At 34.0% G+C, this 9847-nt stretch overlaps 1 protein-coding gene across 1 annotated transcript in view; it reads right to left on the reverse strand.

Moving 5' to 3' along the window:
- LOC140747230 (uncharacterized) overlaps positions 1-9451 on the reverse strand; it is a 78938-nt gene extending 69487 nt beyond the window's left edge. The window contains exon 1 of the mRNA XM_073079533.1: positions 9317-9451. The gene's annotated coding sequence lies outside the window, so the exon portion shown is untranslated. The remainder of the gene's footprint in view (positions 1-9316) is intronic.
- Between the last annotated feature and the right edge of the window lie 396 nt (positions 9452-9847).

Below are 9847 nucleotides of genomic sequence, written 5' to 3' on the forward strand. Positions count from 1 at the left end.
TACTGTTGGAAAGACGAATATGGGGCGGTAGTGAGTTCCATAGTCTAACTGCATGAACGGAAAAGGAGCGGGAGTAGAAAGAAGTTTTGTGAGAAGGATAATTAAGAAGGGATTTCAGATGAGATCTACAAGGTGCCAGAGAAGGCCGTGTATATGAAAAACGGTGTTTCAGATAGGAGGGAGAGGATGGACTTTTCAGGATATTATAAAGGAGACAGAGGATACGAGTATTCCTACGAAAACGGATTGGGAGCCACTTGAGATCCTTGCGAAAATGGGAAACGCGATCGAACTTTCTTAAACCAAAGATGAATCTAATGCAGAGATTTTGCAAGCGCTCAAGTTTATTTAATAGCTCCTCTGTGGCATCCAAATAGCAAGCGTCCACGTAATCTAAAATCGGCTGAATAAGAGTTTGAGTTAGAGAAATTTTTGTTTTAAAGGGCAAGAAACCTTGAAGACATTTAAGCGAGTGTAGAGAAAATTATATTTATATTTTCCTGATCAGGTCGTAGGTATTCCAACAAAAAGTAATAAATGTTAGCTAAGACCGGCATACGTATCATTTTCGATAGTGAGATCGCCATTTTGCCATTGGTCGAAATCTCGCACATTTTCCTTCACACCATCTACCATCTACCCACCATACGTAACCTAATGTCCACATGTTGACTCTGATGTAAATGTCATCGAGTGGTCGGCCTCGTTACGATTTGACCCACAACCACCTGACGATTACCGAAAACGTGTTTACGTAATACATGAATACGTAAGAATATTTCCATTTGATCCGATCCGATATCGTCGCCGGCCATTTTAACATAACTCTGAAGGGTAGGACATAATAACTAAACTCGGTATCTCTTCGCGTCTTAAGCGCAACATATTTGATCGAAGGTCTCAAGTCTTATAATAGTTATAGGGATATAAATAAAAGTTATGTTCCTGTTCTTATGCGAATTTCAGGATACAAAGTATATTAAAAGTTTCTTGTATAAAAATGCAATGTTGTGTAAAAAATCACATCAATCATGTGAGACATTTTCACACCACTTTTTGACTGTCAATACAACTACCACCACTTCACAAGGTGTTTCGTTATGGAGAAGAAGCTTAAATTAGCGATTCCCAAACTTCTCTTAAGTGTTAAATTTATTGCCAATACCGGATCGGATGACATAGAATCGTTAGGTAAGTGTACACACAACTTAGGAAAGTCGGAAAGTAGGAATGTTTGATATTTACTTATTCTATAACTAGTTGTAGAGATGAGGCAATAAAGTGATGTGCATTATTGATCTACGTTTTACTTTTTGCGTTGTTTACTTACAATTAAGGCTGACTACACATTGACTACTATCGTTTAAGCAACTGGCAGCTTTAACGATTACGTAGGTGTTGTCGTGACTGATAAAAGTTGCTCGGGGACATTTTAGTACCTTATTTATCTATATACACAGATTTTTGGCACAAAATTAAACATGCAGCGGTTGTCAGTCGCTCAAACACCAAAATTGAAGCCCAATCGGCAGCGTATTAAGCAACTGCTTACGACAAGATGGTAGGTGCATCTAACCATCATCTAACGCTCACGCAATAAGCGCACATGAGGTATCGGCCTAACTAATGCATTAATGTCAAATGGATCCATTGAATAGATCTAGAAGTATATTATTGTTCTCGGAACGTAATAATCGTAAAATGAATTGAATTAGTACTTAGTGGGTATTCAATTACTTTTTCACTTCTACGCGAAAACTATTAATTTGTCCGTATTGTTCTTAAAAGTAAAATAGTGGAGATCATGTAACTGATAGATCTATCTATGTTCTATTTTAACTTAAATTATGCTCGTACTACATAAATATTTAACTCCGTATTAATATTATTCATTTTGTTCTCTAAATATTAAATGTATATTTGCTTGACTTTCAGGAGTAATGTACCATTTAACGTATATGCAAATTTACCTTTTAAATATTAAAATGTTTAGAATAGGTATTTTATTTTATTTGTAAAGAGAACAGCGTAATTAATTTATAATCTTAACGATGATAATATATGAAAATGCTAAGAACAAGGTGCGTTAGACAGGCGAAGTAATCTCTTTCAGAATTACTTAGTAATGCTTGGTTACGTATTAGCGATCTTAGATAAGGCTTGGATGCAATTTATTATTTCGTTGTACGGATTGGAAAAGTTGTTTCAGTACCGGATGACAATGTGGTTATTTACTTGATCTACTCGTTATAGACCTTCATCATCATCATCGTCATCAACCCATTATTGTCCCACTGCTGGGCACGGGTATCCTCTCAGAATGAGATGGATTAGGCCACAGTCCACCGCGCTGGCCAAGTGCGAATTGGTAGACTTCACATACCTTTGAGATTTATTTTTTATAAATCACTTAGGTATGCAGGTTTCCTCAAGATGTTTTCCTTCACCGTTTTAAACAAGTGATAATTAATTTCTAATACGCCTCGATCGAGAGACCGAGTTTCTTAACCACTAGGCTATCACTGCTGCGTTATAGACCTTATAGTTACTCTATCAAGAGTAGCTATCTACTCGTAGCTAGCCACCTACAGGCAAAGTTTGGTTATGAAGTATTTTTATAATCTTCTTCTTTTTCAAACATTCACCACTTTGCTGAGGTTAGGTCTCTAACGCAAGCATTTTAATACTAGAGATGTAGCAAACAAACATCCAGTCCCCTTGATGCAACGTGCAAGTGGCAACTGCCTCTCATGGATATTACAGATATAACCTTGAAGTCTTACTTGTCGGCATGATCGATGACTTCCTGTCCTTCAGAACTAAGTTGAAATGCCTCATATAATATTTTTTCCTCGTCACACCCTTCAAACCAGCAGCGTTTAACATTGATGTTATAAAACAGAAACAATTGAGGCGCTAGTACCTCCGGAGTTAAACAGTCTGGAGGTACTAGGGCCAATTGTTTACCATCGGATCGTACGGATTTACCATCGTACGGATTTGCCATCTTCAAAATGTTTAAGACAACATCCAACTTAAAATTTTCCAACAAAAAATCCATTTATTAAGTCCCCTGATGGTGCGATGATGTTGTGTGCATAATCAATTGTCATCTTTATGTGCTGCCAATGTTTGCGTATGTGATGTCCACGTGTTATGTACATGTGTACATATGGTAGTGTGCCACTTACGAGAATTTGCATAGCTCGGCCGGTGTTGTGCAAAACTCATTATTTGCGATTCTTCATTAAGTCCGTGGAGATTGCATTTGAATTATTGAGGACATGCTCACATTGTCCAAGATTTGCGGTTTGACTTTTGGTCATGATACTCATGGTGATATTTGATTGATGTTCTGGTCTGGGTGTTAATGAATTTGGTTGTTTGTGGTGTCGTCTTACTGTCAGCCTTTGAAGGTTTCTTTCTAAGCCATTTCTATTCCTCTGCTGGGTATGGATTTCTCCTCAGAAAGCTGGCAAGCTGATCAAGTGTTCATCGAATGTGGAGTGATATAGTGGACTTACACAAATTTGAAATATTTAGAGAACTCTCAACCATATACATTCTCTAAGGAGTTTCTTATGGCAAATACCATAGTTACTTTCTACACCCAAATTTTGAAAAATTAAAAGCCGGATGGGATTCGAATACCAGGCTAACAATAGCAGCATACCACTAGCATATGGAGAATTTTATTTTTTCTGCAACATAGCGATTGACTTCTGGACATATGTTTTAATTGATTCGAGCAACCGGTCCCATACACTTTTCCTCCCAGCGTTTCACAATTTTCAAGTCATCAATCCTGCAAGTCTTAAGTGACTTAATCATCTTGAGGAGGCGTGGCCACTTCGAGGACCTTTCACCAAGCTTTTACAGGTAATTATCACTTTGCTATTTGCTAAAGACTAAGCAAAAGATTGCGGATAAGTACAGGTTTACAGATTTTTATCTCAGTATAATGTATTTCTTGTCTAGATATAACTCGACTATTTCTCATTGCCAATACTGAGTGATTGTGATTTGTCGTATTTTCGTCCGTCGACAGTGAAAGGCAGTGTGCAAATATCGTTGCAACAACTGGTTGGCGAAAAAAACATGCAATTGATAACTTTCTGTTTCTTATTGATTAAAACGAGAACAGGTGAAGTTGAAGCTTATAATTGATCAGTATACAATTTATTATATAATTCTGTCAACTCGGTACACCAGAAAATCTATTCATGTACCTAACTAGCCCGGAATTGTGGACGTTTGAAAATTATTTACAACATATTCCTGTTCTTTTGTTGCGCATGGGTCTGTCAGGATTACAAGAATAAAAGCCACTATGCGCCACTACCCCTGAGGACTAAGCTTGAATGCCTCGAATAAGTATGTCTCCCTTACCACACGCTTCAAACTAGAACACAACGCTTAACACTGCCGTTATTAAGCAGAATAAGGTGTGGCGGTGGTGGAACCACAGAGGGTCCTACCACCTTTGATAAATCAAATCGATTGCCAACCATAATAAACCAGTTAATTAGCTAATTGAAACTCAATTCATTAGTTCGTTTAATGGCGCTTAACATTGTTTACGGAGCTTGTCCGAAATACCTCTATAGGTGCAACTCGAAAGTAAGCGGGCCCAACCGGTCGTACGAAGGCCGACCACTGAGCGTTTTGCCTAATGCCTGTCCAAAGCACGAGCGGAGCGGAAAAGGAACATGCAGGAGAAAGTTCTGATTGATTGCAAGACAATCTGTTGTTGAATGTATACTGTATGACTTTGAGTTTGCTGGTTTGTGTGTAGTTTTTCTGATAAAAAAGCGCAAAGTGTGAGCAACCAACGATAAGGGAGGCAGTAACAGAAATAATTACGATTTCTTTTTATATTTTTCAAATCTTAATCGTATATGCCATCATACATACGTGATAAAGTGGAGAAAAATTTAAAAATGTTTTTTTTTCTAAAAATATAAGAAGTAATGCAACAATTGCGTTTAGTAGTTATTAACAGTTGTAGTCACTCTATTTGAATTAAAATCTGGACTATATTTTTAGTTATTTTTGGATCATATTTTTTTCAAATCGTATTACTATAAAATTGTTATACCAATTTTATAGTAATACGATTAAGTATCTTTATTTTAAAGAAATCATATTGCATTACACCACATTAAGCAGTACAATTACACCATACAGTAATTCGCAACTTTTTATAACTTGCGCCATAGCACGAAGTTGCCGCGGCAAAAACGCATACTGCACCACTCCTACCGCCGAAACGTATCTACCGTCTCGTTCTAACGCTCTCATACCATCTGTTGTCTTTGTCTAACAGCAATCCTTCCCAAAAAGAACGATACCCAAAAGGATTGGCAATATTTACAAATAAAGTGTGACTTTTTAAGCGCCATTATAATTATTATTAGTCTTATTTTTTTCACATATATCGTATGAAATAATCAAATTAAAAGGATTACAATTGTAAATATAAATAGTTGTGTAAAATATATTTATATTTTCCGAAAACGGTGGTATATTTAATTTATATCGCCACCCTTTCTCTTCCTAGAGGTCGTTGTTGCCGATTAAGCGATTAATTCAAGATTAACAGTAGTGTTTCCCCCTAAGTTATTTACTATTGGCCGACACAAAGTAAATTAATACGCGCAAAATAATCTAAGTACATAAGTAGACATAACGGCAAAACCTTAATTAGTCTAGCAGTGGAGGTCTAAGGGCTTAAGGAGGAACTTAAAACATTTGCACATTTAAATCTTTCTAGCACAATCATATCACTCATACGATATTTCTTTTAATAAGTCGTAATAAGTCTAGATAAAAACACAACATTGCCATTATTGTCCATACAAATCTTACACACACAATCACAAATTCACAACACATCATATCTATACGAGTATACGGCGATGGTGTGCGTTTATCATGCACACTGCACACATTGATAAAAGTACAAATAAAGTTATAAACACACGTATATTTCTTTTAAAATTGTTAGAACTTAAGTTGCTATGACTATTTATTTGTTAAATCGATATTGGAAATCCAAGTGTCAAGGGTGAGTCACCCGGACGAATGAGAATTTACAATTTTAACGATTACAAATAACATTTCGTATTCTAAATTTAAAATATACAGGTGAATAATCCGAATATTTGAATTTGCACAGATTATTTAATTCATTTATACGAATAAACGAATCTACATAATGATTGGAAATATCTTGATCACTTCACATGTCAATTTAGATAAGTAAGAACGTAGGAAAATTCCAAAACACAAAATAATATAAACTGTAACCAAGACAAAAAATGATAAATAAAAAGTATTCACTTAGTTAATTTAATTCTAGAAACATATTCACAAAATATAGCTATTGCACTGAATTTGCAAATAGAAAAAAAAAAACAAAATTATCTATTGCCACTATAAAATGCAAAACTTAAACTTTAAGGATTTACAAATCTATTTAGAAAGAAAGGTCAGTCATAAATTGACCCATTATATTAATATAATGCCCCGAACAGACCGAGGTATACCACAAGGTCAAAAGTGGTTTGAACCCAAACCAGTTTGTGTTTTGATGGGATTCATCTCGATTCAAAGACGAATCCAGATACAGAAACAACAATGTTGTCATCTGCAAGTTTTTATCATTTTCGATAAATTGCGTTGAAAGATTCTTAATATTATGCCAACATTTTTTTTCTTATTTTAATGTTTGAGTTATGACTCCTCAGATGTATTTGCTTAAGAAGTACAATATTATCTTCTGTTGATCTGTTATTTGTCATCAAGTTATATTAATTTCTACCAAAGTCTATTGTCTATTGACCTGGTCTGATCGGAAGAAGTCTTATCAAGTATCAATTGATTCTTAGTCAAATTTGAGAAATCTCTGCCTCATAGGAATTAGACATAATAGCAAATATAGCAATAATATGAAGTTAACATTGTGTTATATTACAGTGATAAATAATATGAAGACGATGTTATAATCTTGGAGCTATTTTTATAACTATCTATTTTTGAATAAACAAAAAATATCTCATAAACTACGAAACTCAAATAAAGTATTAATAAATTATATAAGTATTATGATCCTAAAAATTTAATAAAATATCGACTATTATTCTGGTTAGGAATCTATCACTCTCCACTGTTGTTCATGGCTCACATAGACCAAGAAATGTTCAAAGAATGACCTCAAATCAGTGTTTGTACGACTACTTGCAATTTATATCATTTTCATCAAAACGCCTAACAAGCAAAATAACGTGTTAATAAGCAATGTAAACGTAATAGGCGATTTGTCAAGTTAAGACGTGATGATAACTCATAACACAATCTCGCGATCACATTTACATCACTCAATAAAGGTTAACGCAACATCATCTTTAAATAATAAGATCTTTAAAATAACAGTTTTCAGTTGTAATTTTAAGTTTAGAACATGCCGTTTAAATATATAATAAAATAATAGTGTTACATTTAAACGTTTTCAATGTTCACTTTGAAAATGAATTACATTTTTGTAATTATATTTTTAATTTAAAAATTAATTTTGTAAGTTTAAAAATATTTCAATTTGATTTTTACGAACATTTTATAAAATATACCAGTGTCAATTGTAACGTTTTCTAAGTGATTTTGAAAACGATTTCTTTGTTATTCTTTATTTTAAATATAGAACTGAAATTTTAAATTAAAAATCAAATCAATCGATTTTTTGTTATTCGAAATAGGTTCTTTAAAGAGCACTTTTTGAATGTCAATACAACTACCACCGCTTCACAAGGTGTTTCGTTATGGAGAAGAATGTTCTCCGTACGTTGTTAAATCTCCATTTGATAGCTTTTCGTAACATTCTTGTTTTTCATTACAAATGTTTTAATTATATTTAAGCTGTTTACTTAGAGCAAGTACTTACATAACATTAATAACAACTAAACCGCAATGTTAAATGTTTTCAATATTTTTTGTTGTAAGTCGTGATTATCTATCATCAATACTAGCTACATCTTCGGTATCTATTGAACTGCCAATGAGTTCCTTTGTTGTTTTTATCGGGAAAAACTGGCTTATATATAACTTAACTGCGGTAATTCCCACTCATTAGATATTAATAGTATTGCTAATCCTTAAGTTATCCTAATCTTCTATAATACCAGTATTACCGTGTACTACTCCTAAATTCTTAATACGTTGTGCCTAATACCAGATAAATGTGGACAATTTCCCAAACTATTTGATACTTCCTGGAATTACCTACATCCATTATGGGATCGTCATCATTAGTAAAATTGCGCTGAATATTACTATAATATTTACAATCATTAAATAAAGCAGTAAATACTTGTGGATGAGCAGTAATAGCTTGAGGGATGAACTCCGACCCGACTAGGACTCTTGTAAAACTATGAGTCCTAGTTTTATGAATGCTGAATCACAGCAAAACCCCTTTTTAAATTATGCGACTAAGAAATAAATGATTAGTTGATTCGATTGTGAAGGAAAACATCGTACAAGGAATAGGAAATTTCATTAAAGTTCTTTCAAAAATTCTCAAAAGTCGTAAAGTTTCTTCGTACTTGTCATAAGACAAAAATAATCCATATTTTTAAAATTCTTAAAAGTCGTAAAGTTTCATAGTACTTGTCATAAGACAAAAAATATCCATATTTTTTTCTTCATCCATCCACTATGGTGAACTTTATATTAAATGTTTTTTTATCTAACAGAAGTCCCCCAGCATTAGGAGTAATTCCATTATTCGCAATATCTTATATCTAAATATTATTATTCAGGTTTAGCGGTTAAAGCTCTTTCAGTCGAGATGACGTAACGAAGTCTTAACAGTGCCCGTTGATGTCTTTTCTTGCGACGCTCTCAATCTTACATTCACCAATCAAATTGGCTCTTATTTATCAAGAATATCCAGAAAATCATTAAATTGGTTAATATGTTAACGTTAAACGTTATTTGCATTTTCAATTTGATTAACAAATAAATAAAATATTTTTTGTATATTTTTTTTATAAAAACTCCCTCTTGTAAATTTTTCATGTAAATATAAAAATGATGAGAAACTATTATTACACCTGTCAAATATATTTCAAAAAGTTTCAAAAGTTACCTTCCTTTATCGTAACTTTTTACAAGCAATATTGCTCGCAGCGCAAAGTTTCCACGCTCTCAAGTATCCGAGCTTTAAATTCACTATAACCTAACTTCATTGCAACAAAGTAACAATAATAAAATTCGCATAATACTGGCAGTTGAATAAAAAACAAAAACTCAAACTAACCTGTACAAGGAGCACAAAACACTGGCACAAAATCCTCAGTTGGCACTAGCACATTCGAAATTCAAATATTTAAACGGTTATTCGAGCGGTCGAAGCGGCTCGGTCCGCAGTGCGCGCGCGAGTGGCGCCCGGTCGCGTCACGTGCGCCCGCCCGCACCTGCCGCACGTCACACAGGTAAAAGGTGACGCGTTTTGACTTCAGTTTTTACCTGTTGCCCCTATTTTGGATTTATTCCATGGTTGTAGTGTAGACACAGGAATAGGCGATGGGTAGAAATGGTAGCATTGTTATTATACACACACAAGAATCGAGGAATGCTAACTTAAAGAAGGTGTACATTCACTTCATAAGCAAGCTGGTGTTGTGGAGGATAAATATAATAAATAATCCATTTATCTTGAAAAACCTATTTTGATTTAGTTTAGCCTATATATACAAATAGGTAGATAGATATATATAATTAAGATTCAAATAAGGCATTTAAAGAAAAAAATGGCCTTTGCTACACATAGAAATTTTGTTCAGCCAAC

This window comes from Epargyreus clarus, unplaced genomic scaffold (genome assembly GCF_041222505.1).
Source record: "Epargyreus clarus isolate Ecla_fem2 unplaced genomic scaffold, WU_Ecla_fem_2.2 ptg000014l, whole genome shotgun sequence".
Lineage (NCBI taxonomy): Eukaryota > Metazoa > Arthropoda > Insecta > Lepidoptera > Hesperiidae > Epargyreus > Epargyreus clarus.